We start from the raw sequence: 18,620 nt of genomic DNA, 5'->3' as shown, positions 1-18,620 counted from the left end.
GCTCTTTCTCTATATTCTCATTCTAGATGGTACCTATTTTATCCTCCAGATATTTTCATTTTCCCAAACTGACCTGTGAGTTTGCTCTCCCCTCTTATTCTTCCAGCCAGCGAGAATTTTCTCCAAGCATCTGAAATGCCCTCGTGGCAAAGGGGAGAGAATTTTTGCTTCTCGGATTTAGGGGGCTGGAAGCAGTCTGTCTAGAGGTCTGAAATTCCTTTGAAGTCTCATATTTTATCTTAAAAAAAAATCCATGTAAACTTGGCAGTCTACTCCTTAATATATTTGTGCTTATTTAGTATTAAGACAAAATCCTCCTTTATATTTTCAAGTAAAACTGAAGTTCCTAAGAGAAGCACCAATTTAATCTTACAGTTTCAGGAATTATGTGGCCCACAGCTCATACCATTTAGTACCTCATACTCCAGTTTGAAAAGTGCTGATGCATGGCAAACAATTTTGATGGTCAGCTGAAATTTCTCTGCCTTTCCAATGTACCATCACTGAACAGGTAGAGAGGAGACTTCTTGTTTGGGGATGTCAGGATTTCTTGTCTTTTCCAGGAAGACGTGAATAGTTTGGGGCATGCCCTTGGATCGTATCTCATTATCCTTGAATTTCAGATATTTCAAAGGCATAAATAGGGTAAAGCAGGGAATATCATCAGGAACAGAGATCTATCCAACGTCACTGGCTATTTGAATGGCGTCGTCTTCCAGGAGACTTTTGTCTCTAGAAAGTGAAAAGTATGGAAGTAAGAAGGAAGGAAAGCATCTTGCGGGGGAGAGAGTAAACAAGCTTAATTCAGCCTCCCATTGCATGTTCTTAAGGCAAATGCGCAGGTATTCCAGCTCACATGTGTATATATACACCTTGAAGAGAGGATGCAGATAAAAGAAGGGTAGCTCTCATAAAGAAAAGCCACGGACTGTCCGTCCTGGGTTAATTTTGTTGCTCTGTGGCTTCTTGATACATCACCTTGTTTTCTGTGTTTTTGCATTATCCCCTCCTTACCTCAAAGGCTTCCAATCAGTTAGATGTAAAGGAAAGTTTAAGAATATTGACATTGAGTTTGCAGCTAGTCATGGCTTAAGAAAGTTAGGAGAGAAAAGTATCTTGAGCATTTTTTACTTAGATAAAAGACTGGGAAAATGTGGGACCCTTTGTGAATTTACTGTCACCTCCTGTCTGCATTTACATGCAGAGTGCAGTGCCTTATGGATTCTCATGAATGGGATTGGTTTTGCAATGAGCTTTGGTTGATCTGGGCAAATCCTAAGGTCTTCTTGGTCTCCCTCCTACATTCTGGTTTTTGTTTTGTTTTGTTTTAATCTTGAAATTTCCAGAAGACATCCAGGATTTCAACTATCACTTTCCCAATTCCCCAAAACATCACCCCATAGTTTGAATTGCCTACTGGATACATCCTCCCTCTTGAGATACCATAGCATATCAAACTTAAAATTTGCTAAAGAAAATGTCTTATCTTTTCTCCCAGACCTGCTCTATATCCTATACTTTTTCTCTCAGATAGAGGTGAAATGGCTCACTTAGTTTTTCAAGTTAGATAATCCTCCATCACCTTTGAGTTTTCTTTTTCTTTTCCTTCCACATCCAAGTAGTTGCCTGTCTTGTCAAATTTCTCCTGATATATCTGGCAGCGTTCCCAGTGCTATGACTTTGCTTCATAGCATCATGTCTTGTCTAGACTATTGCTGTGGCCTCTAAATGATTTTTTTTTCCTGACTTCTGGTCCCTCTCACCTCTGGAGTCACTTTAACACTGCCCTCCTGAAATCATTAAAAAAAAAAATTGGATATAGCAGTCTCCTGCTTCAGATTCCCTGCAGACCCTTGCTGTTCCAGGATAAGGTTTAAATTTGTTGTAAAGGTTGCATGATTTGTCCCAAACTGATGCCAATTTAGTTTTTCAACCTAAGCTTTTTCCAGTTTTTTCACCTACATATTCGACAGTCAAGCCACACAGTACCCCATTCCTCAGATCTGGCACACCCTTTCATGACCCCGGGTTGCTGCTGCATCCTCCCCTCTGTCTGGGATGCTCTTTCCTTTCTTCTTATTTCTCATTCATCTTTGAAGATCAGTTTCAAATGCCAGCTCCTTTAAAAATTGTCTGCAACTCCTCCAGTCATGATTAGCTGTTCTGACTCTTGTACTTCCCAATGCCTCGTCCGTGGCTCTTTTATAGCTGTGATGCTTTGTAATTTACTCGTTTATAGTTTCTCTGTATTGTCCACTAGCTAATGAGATCCTGAAGACCCATATATTGTTCATCTCTGTGTCCCAGGGCCTGGCACAAGTGGATGCCCAGTAAGCCTTTATCCAAGCACTAATCGTACTAATCACAGTGGCCAATGGTGAACTCCTTAAGACGAAGGATCACGTTTTAGACATGTTTACATTGTCAGTGCCCATCAGTTACTGAGTGCTCTCTAAGAGTTTATGGGCATAATACATTAGTAATTCCCAGAAATTAAATACGGTGATAAACATCTCTGTCCATCAGTTTTGTGCCCTTGGAAAGTTATAAATCATTGTTGGGAGGGAACCAACAGTCTGAAGACCAACAGTCCATCATGACGGCCATGCGTTCATTTTATTTCTACCCAGAAATTATACTAAGAATGGTGATAGCTACTCTTTACCGAGGGCCTGCAATGTGTCAAGTTTTGCATTAAAAATTACCTCATCCAATTAGCATTTCTTTAAAAGGAGCTATGATTGAACTAAAAGCTATCATCAGAAAAACTCTGGAATTTATTTAAAATTACCTTGTACACATCTGAAAGACTCAAATTATTGTTTAAGCCTCTCAGACATTACACCACTAATCCTTTTCTAATGATCTCATCTTAAGACATAACACCAGCAGGAGAATGGTTGCGCCTCCCCCCATAACAGCATAATGAGCAGATTTGGGTATTTACATAATAACTCAGAATGATTTCAGGCATTTTAGACAAAATATACAGCCACTTAGATTGCTGTCACTGCAGTTATCTCATCGCTCTTAGAAATTAAATGGAGATGGAAATGGAAAAAGCAAAAACATGGGAGTTCTTGGATCTGTTGTACTTGGTTTAGCTACTTAAATGTTCTGGGTCTGAAGCAAAATGCCACCATTAGGAGATTTGGTTCACAGAAAATGCAGCCATTAAAGCTTTGCGCAAGATATCAAAAATCGATCTGAAGTAGAAGCAGTTAGATTCCAGAAATCCTTTTGAAAATGGCTACTATTTGACATTTGTAGAGGGGGGAAACTGATGATCCTAGGGGTAAGATAACTTACCAAATTCCCTATTTCTGACGCATATACCATCTTTATTTAATATTTTACTTCTAGCTTCATTTTTTAAACTTCACAAATGGGGCACTGTATTTATTATTTTGTACTTTATTTACCCACATGTTTGTTATTTTCTTTACTCCTCATTTCTTCTTGAGAATCATTTTATTTCCTTCTGAGATCATTTTCTTCTTTCTGAAATTCATTCTTTAGAAGTTCCTTAACTGAGTGTTTGTTGGTAATAACCTCTCTCAGGTTTTTTTTCTTGCTTGAATTTACGTTCATTTCATCCTCATAGTTGAAAGATAGTTTTGCTGGATTATCAATGATTTTTTTCTCGATTGCTGCTGTTTGTGAGTCAGCTGTTGGGCTAAAGCTCTTTGTAGGTTAGCTGTCCTTTTCTCTGGGTGCTTCTTCTTTGTCTTCAGTGATTCTGCAGTCTTGCTCTGATGTGTCTGTGTGGGGCTTTCTTTGGAAATGCTGGTGTTCATTGGGCTCCTGGAATCAGGGGATCATTGTCGTTAATCAACTCCGGAAAGGTCTCATCTGTTATCTCTTTTAATATCTCCCCATCCCCCATCTCCTGTGTGCTCCCTGTAGATTGATATTAGAACTTTGCCCTTGACTTCCTTGCCCCTTGACCTCTCTTTCACATTTTTCATCTCTTTGCCACTTTATGCCTCATTTTTGGTAAATTTTTCAGCTTGATCTTTAACTTCATTAATTTCCTCTTCAGTTCTGACTAGTTATATCAGCTTTTGGCTTCTCAAATTTCTAACTGACCTTTTTTTAAATCAAAATTTTTCCTCTTATATTGAGTTGGGGTGTCTCTCTCTCTCTCTTTCTTTGTAAATAGTTGTTTCTTGGGACTTCACTGAAGAAATTCTTTGAGACCTGGGTCGAAGTCTCTTTTACCCAATGTGTGGCTTACGTTTTTAGAATGAATCCCAGCCCCAAATCATTTTAAGTGTGGGTTTATAGTTAGATATTCTCAGCAGAGAAGTCCCCCCACCCCACTTCTTATTCCTCCATCAAGAACAAAGGACAAGACAGACAGACACATCTATTTCTTTCTCTTCTAGAGTTTCTTTTTTAGGTTCACTTGCTGAAAGTGTTTCCCTTTTGAGGTCCTGGAATTTTTTTTTTTTTGGCCAGTGTTTCCTCTGACTCCTCATCCGACTCTAGCCGAGGTGTATTTCCTGTCCTGCAGGCATGGAACCTGTTAACACCCCGGGGCTAGGTCACAGTGGTCGGCAGATGACGCAGGAGAGGTCCGCTCCAGCACCTTACTTTCTTCCAGCTCGACCATACATTGCAAAACATATTTTAAAATTCATTCAGTGTTTCAGATATTTCCAGAAGCAGACATTTCCAGGGAGAATTAACTCTCCAACGTCTGATCAGTGCAATAGTTGTCGTTCCTGTTTGAAAGTTTAGAAGTACATTTACCAACAGGATAAGTGACTTTCTTGATAAATGATCAGTGTCTACACCAGATACTCAGGCCAGTATCTTCATTATTGTCTTAGCTGGCAAGACAGCAGTCTTTCTACTACCTCATATTATAAAGATGTTTAATGGGCGTTCGATGACCTGGCTTCATGCTTCTTAGAGAACATAGTATTAGTTAGATAGGAGATCCTTATCTTCCCACTGCACAATCCACCAACATACCTGCTTTCCATCAGTCAGTCGTCCCTCCATTTCCACAGGGGATTGGTTCCAGGACCCTGCCACCCCACTCCCAATACCAAAATCCTCAGATGCTCAAGTCCCTTATATAAAACGGTGAGGTATTTGCATGTAACCTACAAACATCCTCCTGTACACTTTAAATCATCTCTAGATTACTTACAGTACCTAACGCAATGGAAACGCTATGTAAATAGTTGCCAGCATGTGGCAAATTCAAGTTTTGCTTTTTAGAACTTTCTGGAATTAAAAAAATATATATATATTTGATCTGCAGTTGGTTGAATCCACAGATGTGGAAGGAACCCGCAGATAGGGAAAGCTGACTATACTCATTCCTACTGCCCTGCCTTCTATTTCTGTGGTGAAATTTCTGCTTTTCCCTCAGTTTGCCCTTTCTAGCTGTGCTTTGGACTCCTTTCCTCTCACTGTGTCCTGGCCTTTCTCCTCGCAATCATCAGTTTATCTGCTGCTTCACCAGTTTCCCTCTCTCCACTGAATTACTACCATTATCACTAGCATATCCATGTAAAACCCCTTCCTGTGACCTCCACATCCACCTCCAGCTACTACTCCATCTCTCTGATGCTCTTTACAGCAACTGGAGGCATACCTTGTTCTACTGCATGTCACAGATATTGCTTTTTTTTTTTTTTTACAAATTGAAGGTTTGTGTCAACCGGCGTCCAGCTCGTCTGTCGGTGTCATTTTTCCAGCAGTGCTTGTTCTGCTGTGTCTCTGTGTCACATTTTGGTAATTCGTGCACTGTTTCAAACTTTGTCATTATTATCATATTTGTTATGGTGATCTGTGATCAGTGATCTTCGATGTTATTATTATAACTGCAGATGTGGTAGAAATAGCAAGAGAACTAGAGTTAGAAGTGGAACCTGAAGATGTGACTGAACTGCTGCCATCTCATGGTAAAACTTTCACGGATGAGGAGTTGCTTCCTATGGATGAGCAAAGAAAGTGGTTTCTTGGGATGGAATCTACTCCTGACGAAGATGCTGTGCAGATGGTTGAAATGGCAGCAAAGGATTTAGAACATTACATAAACTTAGTTGATAAAGCAGTGGCAGGGTTGGAGAGGACTGACTCCAATTTTGAAAGAAGATCTACTGTGGGTAAAATGCTGTCAAACAGCACTGCACGCTACAGAGAAATCGTTCGTGAAAGGGAGCGTCAATCGATGTGGCAAAGTTCACTGTGGTCTTATTTTAAGAAACTGTCACGGCCACCCCACCTTCAGCACCCACCACCCTGATGGGTCAGCAGCCCTCAACGTCGGGCAAGACCCTCCACCAGCAAAAAGATTCTGACCTGCTGGAGGCTCAGATGACGGTTAGCATTTTTTTTAGCAAGAAAGTATTTTTCAGTGAAGGTTATGTACCTCGTTTTTTGACATAATGCTATTGCACATTTAACAGACTATAGTATAGTGTAAACATAACTTTTATACGCACTGGGAAACCAAAAAATTCATATGACTTGCTCTATGACAATATTCACTTTATTAGGGTGGTCTGGAGCCGAACCCACAATATCTCCAAGGCATGCCTGTAATTAAAAGTGTTTTCTAAGTCACAGTTTCCACTCCTTTTTCCACATTCTGTCCTTCAGTCCATTACAACTGGGCTTCTCCGCTTTCTAGTTGCTCATGTCAAGATCACTTTCACGTTGTCAAGACCGATGATCATCAGTCTGTTCTTACTTGACCTGTGAGGCCGCCTTTGGCACCACTAACCATTCTCTTTCTCCTTGAAACACCTTCTTCTTTTGGCTTCTGTGATACCACACGCTCTGCCTGTTCTCTTCCTACCATAACACTTCTTCCTTTGTAAGTCCTTCTCCTCTGCTGGACCTCTACGTTTTGGAGTGCTCGGAGGTTATGTGCTGGATCTGCCTTCTCTTCTCCATCTGCAAATGTCTCCTGGGTGATTACTGTAATTCCACTGGTTTTGACCCTCAAATCTGTAGCCTCAGCCCAGAATGTCCGCTGTATTCCCAGGACCTGAAATAGTGTTTAACACATAACATGTATAAACAAATATAGAAATAAGAATCAGAAGACCAAACAAAGCGCCACAAGAGCTCAAAATCTGAAGCCTGAAGTGCTTCTAATCAGGTGAAATGGTGATTCGAATAGTGTACCTCTTGGAATCACTGCCCCTCACCTGGTTCATGCTGACATCTTCAAAGAATTATGGCAAAAATCCATGCAATTCCTGGTATTCTGCAGAAGAAGAAAAAAAAAAATCCAATATCTTCTCTTCATGGAAAGCTTGAAAACTGGCTGGTCCACCCTACTGTTCCTTTATAACCTACTGAAACATTTAGAGTGGGAGAGAAAGTCAAAAAGCTCCAACGTCAAAGCCCCCAAACCTTGGGGCAATAGACATCAGAGCCCTGGGGGAGCAAATCATTTTTAAAATCTGGGCTGCTTTTTTCCGAAGAGGGAGGTGTGCGTGTGTGTGTGGATCTGTGTCTGCACGTGTCCCCGTCGCGTGTGCCGGAGGAGAGGTGCGGACCTGGATTGAGTGGAGAGCAGTGACTGTAACGTCAGTGGAGAAGAGGACAGGGAAGGCTATCTCTTTCACAAACATAAACCTGTGCAGCGTCGTGTCTGGCAGGAAAAGTCCAGATTGGTTCAGATGTAGAATCAGGTCTGGGAAATGCAGATGATGATTAATTGCAGGTCTCCTTCAACCCCTGGCGTTCTCAGATGGACTCCTGCAGGGGACCCCGTTAGGCCTGGGCTTATTGGAATTCTGGCTAATGATCTGGAGGAGGGTGCTGCCAGTCTACCAATGATTCTGAATCACAGTCATTTTGAGGGCTTAAATCATCAGCGTGGACTGAAAAGAATGCACATTGTATTAACTTCCTACTGCTGCTGTAACAAATTATCACGAGGTAATGGTTTAAAACCGTATGAATTTATTACCTTAGGGTCGTGTGGGCCGGAACTCTGACAGGGGTCTCCGCCAGCCGAAGTCAGGTTGCGCGCAGGGCTGCGTTCCTTCTGGAGGCTCTGGGGAGGATCCGTTTCCTCACTCTTTCCAGCTTTGATTGGTCCCTTCCGCTGCCGTCTCTCTCTGGTTCTCTGCAGCCAGGAAACGTTCTTCCCTCTGAAGAAAGGGAAGATCCCGTTGGGCCACCCAGATAATCCAGAATACTCTCCCCAGCTCAAGGTCCTTGACCTCAGTGACATCTGCAAAGTCCCTTTGCCGTGTAAGGTGACACATTCACAGGGTCTGGGGATTAGGATGTGGACTTCCTTGGAGGGTGGGGTCATCGTCTGCCCACCACACACGTAAAGAGGTTAAAAATTGGAGCTGTGGGAACTTCCCTGGTGGCGCCGTGGATAAGACCCTGCGCTCCCGGTGCAGGGGGCCTGGGTTCGATCCCTGGTCCGGGAACTAGATCCCGCACGCATGCCGCAATTAAGACCCGGCACAACCCCAAACTGGAGCTGTGTAAAATCAGTCTCAGAAGTGGAAAGGAATGGAAGAGGCAAAATGGCTAATCTGAGCCACCCTGATTCAGCAGGGATTAGAGACACCTCCTCCTGTGAGCAGGAACCAACCGCATATGCCCTTCTGGCCTGGGCCCGGAGAGCCCATTTTGGAGAAAAGTGAGGCACAGGCCATCGCCTAGGAGTCTATGGACATTCAAATGAGTGTTTGCTGTTTAGTTCAACATCCTGTGTCAGACTAGTGTGTCTTAAATGGTAAGTTATTTCTTCGGATGGGGTGTCTTAGAGACTGCAAAGGAGATGAATGTGCGAACTGATGATTCAAAGGAAACCAGGGCAGGTCTGAGAACAATTTGCAAAAATTATGCCGGGGGAAACACCCTCAAGCGTAGCCAAGGCGGCTAATGAGGAACAACAGGCCAAAATCAAGGTTAATCAGTTTCAATCAGATATGACAAATGAACACTACTGGGACTGAGACCGCGCTAGGCAAAGTAACGGCCCCCAAAGACGCCCAAAGCGTAATCCCCAGAACCCGGGGATATATTTTGGCAACATATAGTATAGTGTAGTACCGTATAGTCCAGTACGCCATATACGTGGCAAAAGGGACCTTGCTGATGAGATTAAATCAGGGACCTCGAGATGGAGAGATTATCCTGGATTATCAGAGGGGGCCCAGTGTAATCACAATCTTTTTTTTTTTTTTTTTTTTTTTTTTTTGCGGTACGCGGGCCCCTCACTGCCGTGGCCTCTCCCGTTGCGGAGCACGGGCTCCGGACGCGCAGGCCCAGCGGCCGTGGCTCACGGGCCCAGCCGCTCCGCGGCACGTGGGATCTTCCCGGACCGGGGCACGAACCCGTGTGCCCTGCATCGGCAGGCGGACTCTCAACCACTGCGCCACCAGGGAAGCCCCAATCACAATCTTAAAAGTGGAAGAGGCAAGCAGAAGAGTAGAGAATCAGAGAAGTTGTAGCACGAGGAAGACGACGCAGCCTGATGCTGCTGGTTTTGAATAAAGAGGAAGGGGCCATGAGCAAAGGAGTGTCAGTGGCCTCTAGAAGCTGCCAAAGTCAAGGACATGGATTCTTCCCTAGGGCCTCCAGAAGGAACACAGCCCTACCCAAACCTTGATTTTAGCCCAGTGAGACCCACTTTGGACTTTGGACCTTTTGAAGTGTAAGCTAGTACTTTTGTGTTGTTTTAAGACTCTAGGCTTGTGGTGATTTGTCACCGTGTGTCTTTGTGGATCTGCATTCTGTAATGGAGTCTGATGCTACAGGGATATCCTCTCAAAGTCTGGCTGAAAGGCTGAGTGATTGAGTAAAGGAGCACATGAACTATGGGACAATCTTCTCAGGACACTTTGAAATAATGTCACTACTTTGCTATTTAAATTAATTTTCCTCTTGCATAAGCTTCCTTTGATCTGGAGCATAGAACACCAAGAGAACACACAGACACACACATGCAAATAAACAACTGTGGGTTCTAACGGGTAGGACGAGGCTTCCCCTTCTCAGGGTTCTGCAGTTAAGCACGGGTTGGAGGAAACTAAATCCTCTCCGGTTTGGGGCCCCGCAGTGGTGTGGCAGGAAAATCGGTAGCATCTCTAAGGTTCCAACCCAGGCTGTGAAATGTTCTTAATCATCTGACCTCAGACTCTTAGTTCAGGCTAATTAAGCCTCTTCTGGCCGTACCGAACGTGCCAGTTTGCGGCAGTGGCCGGGTAACAGTTTATACTGTACCCCTTGGCCATGGGAGTTTGCCCGAGTCCCTGTTTCTCTGTACAGGATGCAGGCCCTGCTAATAAGAATGTCATCTACCTGGTGCTCTGGTGGGGTCTCTGGGCTTGCAGCCATCAAAGGGACTATTTGTAGAGGTGGGCAGTGTGCTAGAACCAGCCAGCACTGCCATCCAGCAAATCTCCCCTGAGCCTAAGGGTCTCTTTCCTCTTCTTCCTGGGAGCTGCTTACCTGCACGTGTTCTCAGGTGAGTTTGGAAGAGGAGCCTGCTGCCTGCTGTGTCTGAAAAGGGACAGTGGTGGGAAAGGTCAGTGGGGGGTCAGTGAGGGAAAATGTTCCTACAAATGAGCGTGTATCTCCAGAGTTAGTGTGGTGGGGAGAGGAGCTGGTTAGACTTTAAAGTCTATTTTATTCGATGTTCTTAGCCATGAACCAGGCTTAATGACGGGCTGCATGGCTTGTGTGCTCTGGTGTTATTATTATTATTATTTTTTGCGGTACGTGGGCCTCTCACTGCTGCGACCTCTCCCGTTGCGGAGCACAGGCTCCGGACGCGCAGGCTCAGCGGCCGTGGCTCACGGGCCCAGCCGCTCCGTGGCACGTGGGATCTTCCCGGACCGGGGCACGAACCCGCGTCCCCTGCATCGGCAGGCGGACTCTCAACCACTGCTCCACCAGGGAAGCCCTCTGGTGTTATTTTTAAATTACTAGCAGATCCTCTCTAGTGGTGAATAAGTAGGAATTCTTCGATTCTGAGTGTGGGTGTCTGCATATAACCCACTGTTTCAGTGTCAGCTAAGCTGACAGCCCCCAGTTTTGCAATGATATTCGAAGTTTTCTCAATGTCAGACCGTTTCACCTGCATCTAAGGCGATGGAGGTCCCAGGAAAGAAAAAAAGCACTCTCATTTTGGGCAAGTTGCTAGTTTGTCTAAGCCTCAGTTTGCTCATCTGTAAAGTGGGGTTCATAACACCAAACTCAAGCGTGTGGTCATCGTGGGGGTTAAATGGGACAGTGCACGTAAAGCCCTGTGGAGAGTGCCAGCCACAGGGTGAGCCTCTGCAGAAGTTAGCTGTTCTTCCTGGTGACAAGTGCTTGAGTAGCACCAGGTGTCATCTACAAGACCAAGTGCTGAGGTGCAAAGATGATTAAGATAGAGCCCTGCCTGAGAGATTGTTTGTAGTTTATTGAGGGGTGGGTGATTTGTGAATATATAAGATTAAATGAAGAATCATGGGTCTCCTTAAAATTATGACTAGGGTAGAGTGAGTGGCCCACTGTGCCTGGGATGGAGATATGAGGATACTGAGCAGGGGCTTCTAGATCAGACAGTCTGGAGGTAAGACCTGACCCATGAGTAGGTGTTCACGAGGCAGATGGGCAGGAAAAAGGTCCCTCCTGCTTGACGAGTGCCTGTCCTAGAGGGTGCTGGCACAGCCCCGGAGCATTGCCTGCCTGTCCCCGCTGTGGTCTGCCGAGGGCGGGGGAATATTCCTTTGTGCAGGCATAGTTGAGAGGAAAGCAGCCATCGCAAAGGCTTCATCTTCTGCAGTCAGGCGGCCTTCTGGGCAGGCACAGGAGACCCTGCGTCCCCGCTCAGCTTCTTCCAGGGCTCCTGGCAGTGGAGCCTTTTCCTTTGCAAAGCTGCATCCTGCCCTTGTTGGCAGCAATGTGGGGAGGTGCCCTGAGTACACAACCCTGGGAAAGTGCCGACAGAGTAAGAAGATCATGACCACTTGCTAAGCAGCGATGAATTCTTCCCACTGTTCTGACCTATCCTTTCCTTCCTGCAGTGAGTCCTACCGACTCCCGCCTACTCAATCGTGTCTTCATTCTCTCCTCCCAGTGGTGGAAGGACCTGACTCAGTTTTGTACATAGTATGTACTCAGCAAATACCAGCTGGAAGAAATAGTGATTTCTTGTATGAATGGAGGCTCTTCTCCATATATTTGGACAGCAAGTTCCATGTGGTTGGGAGGCAAAGCCCATACGTGACCTTCCCACCAGAGTCTGCCTGGGGCCAGCGTAAGTCTTGACATTTTGTCATCTCGAATACATTTTTCTGGGAGTTAATGCAAAGCTCCAAATTCATCTCTGACCACTTCCCCGTACTCTTAATGAGTTGCTAGGCCTTGTCGACTGTGCCTACAAATATTCTCACATTTTTCTCCTTTACATTCCTACTGCTGCTTGCATTCAGACCCTGGTTATTATTTATCTAAACTCTTACAAAAACCGTTTACCCAGTCACCTGGTCTTCCTGTTTCCAGTGTTACCTCACCCTTCCTGTTCCCCAGCCTACTTTTTAAAAGTATGGACTGATCATATGTCAGCCATCACGTGTGTGTGTGTGTGTGTGTGTGTGTGTGTGTGTGTGTGTGTGTGTGTGTGCGCCTTAGCCTGGAAGTAAATCCCTTCACAATATAGTCTGCATCTAACTCTCAAGACATGGTATTCTTCTGCCATTTGCTGTAATCAAATGTAAAACACGTCATTCCATTTATATTCCATGTCTTTCTGTCTTCATGAATGTGCTTGTGTCATCCTGCAATGCCATATCTGTTACTCAGGTCTCAGTCTGAATGCTACCTTGCCTTATCCAGAGGCAGAGGGTTTGAAATTTAGAGCTGAAAGGGCCCTTGGAATCTTCCACTTCTGCCTCCTCACTGTATATGTGGGGGAACTCTAGGGAGGTGACTGGGCTTATGTTAGATCAGCATTAAAGCCAGGACTAAAGAGGATCTCCTGGCTCTTAATTCACTACTCTTTCTATGTGGCCAGTGCCTTTCATTCACCTTCAATAACTTCTCTTATGACAGTTTTTACATTCCATTTTGCTTTACAGTTTTCTGTAGTTGTCTGTATTGGTAGCTCTGAGGGTAGAGACCATGTCTTAGTCATCTTAGTATATTCCACAGCAATTAGCACAGGCCTCACACATGTTAGGTGCTTTCTATGTGCACTAAACATGAATGGATGGATGGTTGGGTTGATGGGTGGATAGGTGAGTGGATGAATGGATGGATGAGTGAATGAATGAAAGGATGAATGTGTAGATAGAAGGGTAGGTGATTGGATAAGTGGATGAAAGGATGGTGGGTGGACAAATGGATAGGTGGATGGAAGGATGGATGGATAGATGCATGGATGAGGTTATGGATGGACAGATGGATGGATGGATGGGTAGATGAATGGATGACTAGATGGGTGAATGGTTAGATGCGTGCATGCATGAATGAATAATTGGATAATTATTGATGTAGCAGCTCTCTAGGAATGTGCTCAGGTATCCTAATAGCCCCACAGCAGACTTTATCTGCAAATGTGTGTATTGTGTAGCACAGCTGCAGTTGTGACTTACTCATTTTCTGATGTGATGAGGAAAAGATTATGAGAGGAAATACCCTTCCAGATGCGCATAATAATAAGTCTTCATTTGTTACAGAGCCTGTGTTAAGTACTCTATGCACATGATCATATTTAATCCTCACAGCAACTTTATGAAACAAGTTTCTTATTATCTGCAATTTACAGGCACTTAATGAGGTTGAATAACTTGTCAAGGAAATTGCAGAGTTAAGATTTGAGCCCAGGTTTTCTGCACTTGGAAGCCCAGGCCCTTACCTACTGCACAGAGCCAGGAAATATTGAGGTGGCGGTTGGGTGTGAGGCCTTGGAAATCAGAGCTGCTGTGTTCGAACCCAGTCAGGCCACTCATTTCCTGAGCAGGCAAATCACTTAATTTGGCTTCTCAGTTTACTCTGCGGTTTAATGGAAGGAATAGAATCTTCTTAGCAGGAGTGCTGTGAAAATTAATGACTGCATATAAAGTGGTTTAAGATAAAGATTCTCACATAAAAGAACCTGGAGGGAGGGAGTTTGGAGTGCTATTAGGAAAGAGTGAGGAACTGCAGCTTATTCTGTTTCCGTGGGCTGGGTTGAGAGAGGGCAACGTATTTGTTGCCCATTTGTTACGTATTTGTAAAAAATTCAGCTTCAAATCGATTTGCCTGGATGAAGCATTCTGGGGAAGAAATAGAACCTGGTCAGTAATTTCTAGATTCCATTTTTACACATTTATAAAACATTATTTTTAACACTATATTATTTTTAAAAGAGAACTCCTGTTATGACTTAATAATGATGGTAATTAAATACCACTGGGGGAACCAGGGGCAAAAAGTGCCACGTGGCCTTGATCTCTGAGTCAGCCGGGCTTCCCCACTGGTAAACGCAGGGTGCCATGTTCTTTTCCTCATCTGCGTATGCTCGGCCATGGACATGGGTAGGAGATGGAAAAAGAGAAGCTCTTTATGTCACTCCCCGCCTCTCTAGATGGGAGTGTCTTGGTGTGGTTTCATAGGTAGGATTCCTGATCTCAGATTTTATCACCCTTCCTCATATTGTATGCAGCCACCACACATGCCCTGTTGAATGGATGAGTAAACTTCCCGCAGCCTCTTTTATCCCAGCCAGGTATTACTGTATATTTACATGCACTTTCTCATCCATTCCTGTGCTCATCGGACATTCATGGAACATCAGCTCTGTGCCAGACGCTGTCCTAACACTGGAGATTCAACAGACATGATCTCTACCCTGTGGAGAGATTCACTACCAAATAGTCAGACAGCGAAATAATTAAGGAGATGACAAGAGAAATGAGGAAAAGCAAAGGCAAGTGGGAAAGCCTATGACAAAAAGTGTGACTCTGTGGCCTGAGGTCAAGGAAGACTTCCAGAGGAGGTGGTTTTACCTGGGGCTGAAAAATGAGCAGGAATCAGTAGGGTTTACAGTGCCCAGTTCCTGGACTAGGTGTGTGGGATACAGAGATGAATAGGACCCAGGAGGTAAATGGCACAGCCCTGACCTCAGGTGCTTCCACTCTGGTCCAGGAAATGGACAGACACACCAGCAGTGATGTAGAGAGAGGCAAGGGCTGTAGATAGAAGTGCCCGAGGAGGAGGGCGAGGGGGCGGAGCTCCTGCCTGGAGAGTTTCCGGGGCAAGTCCGTCCCGTCTGGGGAGTCTGAACTGCTCTGACGCATGAGTGGGATTAGTAGTAGATGATTGGCAAGGGAGGCGGCGAGGGCATTTAATGGAGAGGGAACACATGGAGGGAAAGCTCAGATTGCTAAAGCATCCCTTGGTGGAAGCACAAGTAGCTTTTCAAACCTGGAGCATAGGGACATGTTGGGGAGAGAAGATGGGAGAGAGAAGAGGTCAGGTAAGAAGGGCTTTGGGAGTTATCATGCTGAGGAATTCGAACTTGATCCTTTTTTCTGTGGGACTCGTTGAGGGGTTTTACCCCGGGGAATGAGTGATCACATTGGCACTAGAGGATCCTCCCTCGGGCAGAGTCATGCTCGGAGGCTGATACAGAAAGCACCGAGAGCATAGCACGGATGGGAGAGAAGGAGAGTTTGGGAATGACCTTCTGAGACTGCGTGACTGGATGTGATTGGGAGGGTACAAGAGGGCAGTCAAGGAAAAGAGTCTTTACCCTGTTCTCCAGGAAGCGATTCTTGGCAAAAGGTTCTTTAAACAACCAGTTACTTGATCAACTGCTCATCTTCTCTCTCCTCTTAGGGTCCACCCACAGAGTGTCACTGATTGTGCAGACCCTGGCAGCAAAGATACCTGATGGATTGGTTAAGGTTTTCCAAACGTCTTTGACCTTGGGACCGTTTCCTTCTTTCTTTTTTTTTTTTTTTTATGAAACATACACTAACATCCAGGGTGATCTTCCTAAAATTAAACACTGAGCATTTCAATCTTTGCTTAAAATCACTCTTTTTTTTTGGACAAAGTTCAAATTATTTGCTTTGCACCTCGAGACCCTTCTGGAACTAGTGTTTGGGAGACCGTGTCGGAAGAAATGATTCCATTTGTAGATCTTCTTTTAGAGAAATGTCTCTTCAACTCTTTTGCCCATTTTATTTGGTTGGTTTTCTTTCTATTATTGAGTTGCAGAAGTTCTTTAGATGCTTTGAATATAAATCTTGTGTCAAATATATGTTGAAAGTATTTCTTTCAGTCTGTGTTTTGAGATCACAGTATTATGTGAAACTTCAGGAGGGAAATATGATGAATTGAGTTTGGGGCAGGTTGCATTTGAAAAGCCTGAGGTATATTCAGTCCATGCCTGTGTTGACACTAGTCTCAAGGTGTCCTGGGGTAGGGCATGAGGTTCCCTGCCTCTATAATATTACCTGTCAGATGGGGATGACAGTATTGGCTTGCTCTTTTTCAAGGGTTGTCATGAAGATAAAACAAAATAAAATACGTGAAAGCAGTTTAAAAGAGTGAAAAGCCATATATAAACGGTAGTGCCACATTGACATTATGTATGTTCCAGACCACTCCCAGAAGGTAAAGACTTAGCATTGCTTTCAGCTTTAACCCGTCTTACCTCTTGTCTTAACTTCTCTCCAACTTGCCTGTTGCACCTGCACATGACAAAGAAAAATCTTCTCCACTTACATCTCCTGGATATTTATAACTGGGTATAACGTGTTTGAACTCCAGCCCTGAACAGGGTACAACACGCATGTATTTTGATCCTCTGTTTGCTTGTGTATTGGTCCTTATCTTCATCCAGTCACTCACCCAGCACATATTTATTGCTTTTTAACTATATATTCCAGACACACGCTAGGGACAAAACAAGAGAGACGTAGTCCTTTGCCTCATGGCCTGAAGTCTTTAGTGAGAGTCGGACAGCTACATCATCATTATCATACGGGTCATGAAAGGGGGTTAGAGGGACATCAGAGAACCGAAGGCAGAATCTGGGGGAGCAGCATGTTAAGACGTAAAGGAAGGCAGAGGAAAAGCCGGAGCTGTGACACCATGAAGTTTCTAAAGGAGCCGCTTAGGGGAAGTAACAGAAGGGCATCCTACATCCATCAGAGGAAGCCTGGACTCATGAAACCCACGTCCTGGTTGGCCATTCTAATCTTGCCCGTTCACATCTTTTTTCAGGGTTAGTTGGTGGAGTCTCAAAAGGATTCCTATCCCTTCTTCTTCTAGCCCTTTGTTGAAGGTGATCGTGACAGTAAGTTGTTCAAAACAGAGCTGATGGGAAGGAGAGGAGAGCCGGGGTAATTCCCTAACTGGATGTCAACTCTTGAAGAATTGACCATTGACAGAATTGCCCTTCTCAATGACCACTTCCCATCCTTTTCCGGACCCGGCACTCCGGAGTCAGCCGGATCCTTCCAGACAGCCACTTGTCTTATGTCGCCCTTTGCCAGGCTAGCACTGGGAGAAGGGGCAGAACTCAGACCTTCTGGCTGTGACAAACCCCCTCTGTAGGATGCACAGTGCCTGGGACCAGGAGCGTCCCTAGGAAAGGCAGCGCTGAGCCGTGCTCCGGCCGTGCCATTGGCATCGAGCTGCCCGGGCCCTGGCCTCTCTGCTCTTGGTTAGGCTATTTGGGGCCTAGAGCAGAGGGCTATCTGTGCTCAGAGTACAAGTTCAGAGGAAAGGTTTTCCTTAGGTTTTTTTTTTTTTTTTCCCACTGTCAAAAAGCATCTCCCAGATCTGAGGGGCCTGTCATCCAGCTGCTTTACTGGGCATCTGTCTGAGCTGGGTGGGCTCTTTATGCTGACTTTCCCCAGAACCCACCCCCCAGAAAAGCATGTGTTGTCCGTCTCCTGCCACGGTTCTGCGGAGTGAGTGGCTCTCATCGATGCAACGCTATGGGCCGAGATGTTTTAGATAAAAATCAACCAAGAACTTAATGAGCACCTTGGCAATTCGCATGGTCCATTCTCCCAGCATCTCTGCTCACTGCTGCTGTGGTGATTCATCCGTGTGGAGCGGGAGGCTTCAGTAGCTTTAATGATGCGTTTTACGTGAATGTGGCCCTAGCTGACAGGTATGCGTCTCCCTTGCTCTAATGGAAGCATCATCTGCAGTGCAGCTATTAAATGGTAAGTTTTTATTTTAACCTCCAGTGCTCTTCAGAAAAAAAATTCCACCGTGAGGGAATATGAAGTTTAGGTCTGACTAAATTCAAGTGACGTTAACTCATTCATCTTGGGCACACTTCCCAGTACAGAGCCTGTCACCCAGGAGGGGCATGATAAATGGGTCCCTCCTCGTTCTGGAATGACTGGAAAGGAATCTAGGCCTCTGGACCGGCTCCTGGAGATCCGTGGGTTTGATAGAACAAACAGCATTTGAGGAAGGAAGTACTGCGTTCTCCTGTGGACATTGTCGACCACGTGATTCTCTCTCCACGCAGGGGCCATCTGTTGAGATCAGGTGGTGCCACCCTTCGTCCTGCAGGTGTGAGAAATCACCGCTTTCTGCCTATAGAAGTTGGAAAGGAAACTTTGCCTTTTTGTTTCAGAGGCTGCCTGTGGCCTGCTGACCCCTGCTTGCTGCAGGCA

General features: G+C 45.0%; 1 long non-coding RNA gene across 1 annotated transcript; it reads right to left on the bottom strand.

The window, feature by feature from the left end:
• Positions 1 to 3,621: 3,621 nt before the first annotated feature.
• LOC114485067 (uncharacterized) lies at positions 3,622 to 8,298 on the bottom strand. Its single transcript, XR_003678532.2, has 3 exons — positions 7,946 to 8,298; positions 7,176 to 7,234; positions 3,622 to 7,012 (listed from the first exon to the last, which is right to left on the bottom strand). It is a non-coding gene; the product is annotated as an uncharacterized lncRNA (long non-coding RNA).
• Between the last annotated feature and the right edge of the window lie 10,322 nt (positions 8,299 to 18,620).

Source organism: Physeter macrocephalus, unplaced genomic scaffold (assembly GCF_002837175.3).
Source record: "Physeter macrocephalus isolate SW-GA unplaced genomic scaffold, ASM283717v5 random_441, whole genome shotgun sequence".
In the NCBI taxonomy this organism is placed as follows: Eukaryota; Metazoa; Chordata; class Mammalia; order Artiodactyla; family Physeteridae; genus Physeter; species Physeter macrocephalus.
The sequence above is the reverse complement of the archived record's forward strand: the minus strand, read 5'-3'. Positions and strand labels throughout refer to the sequence as shown.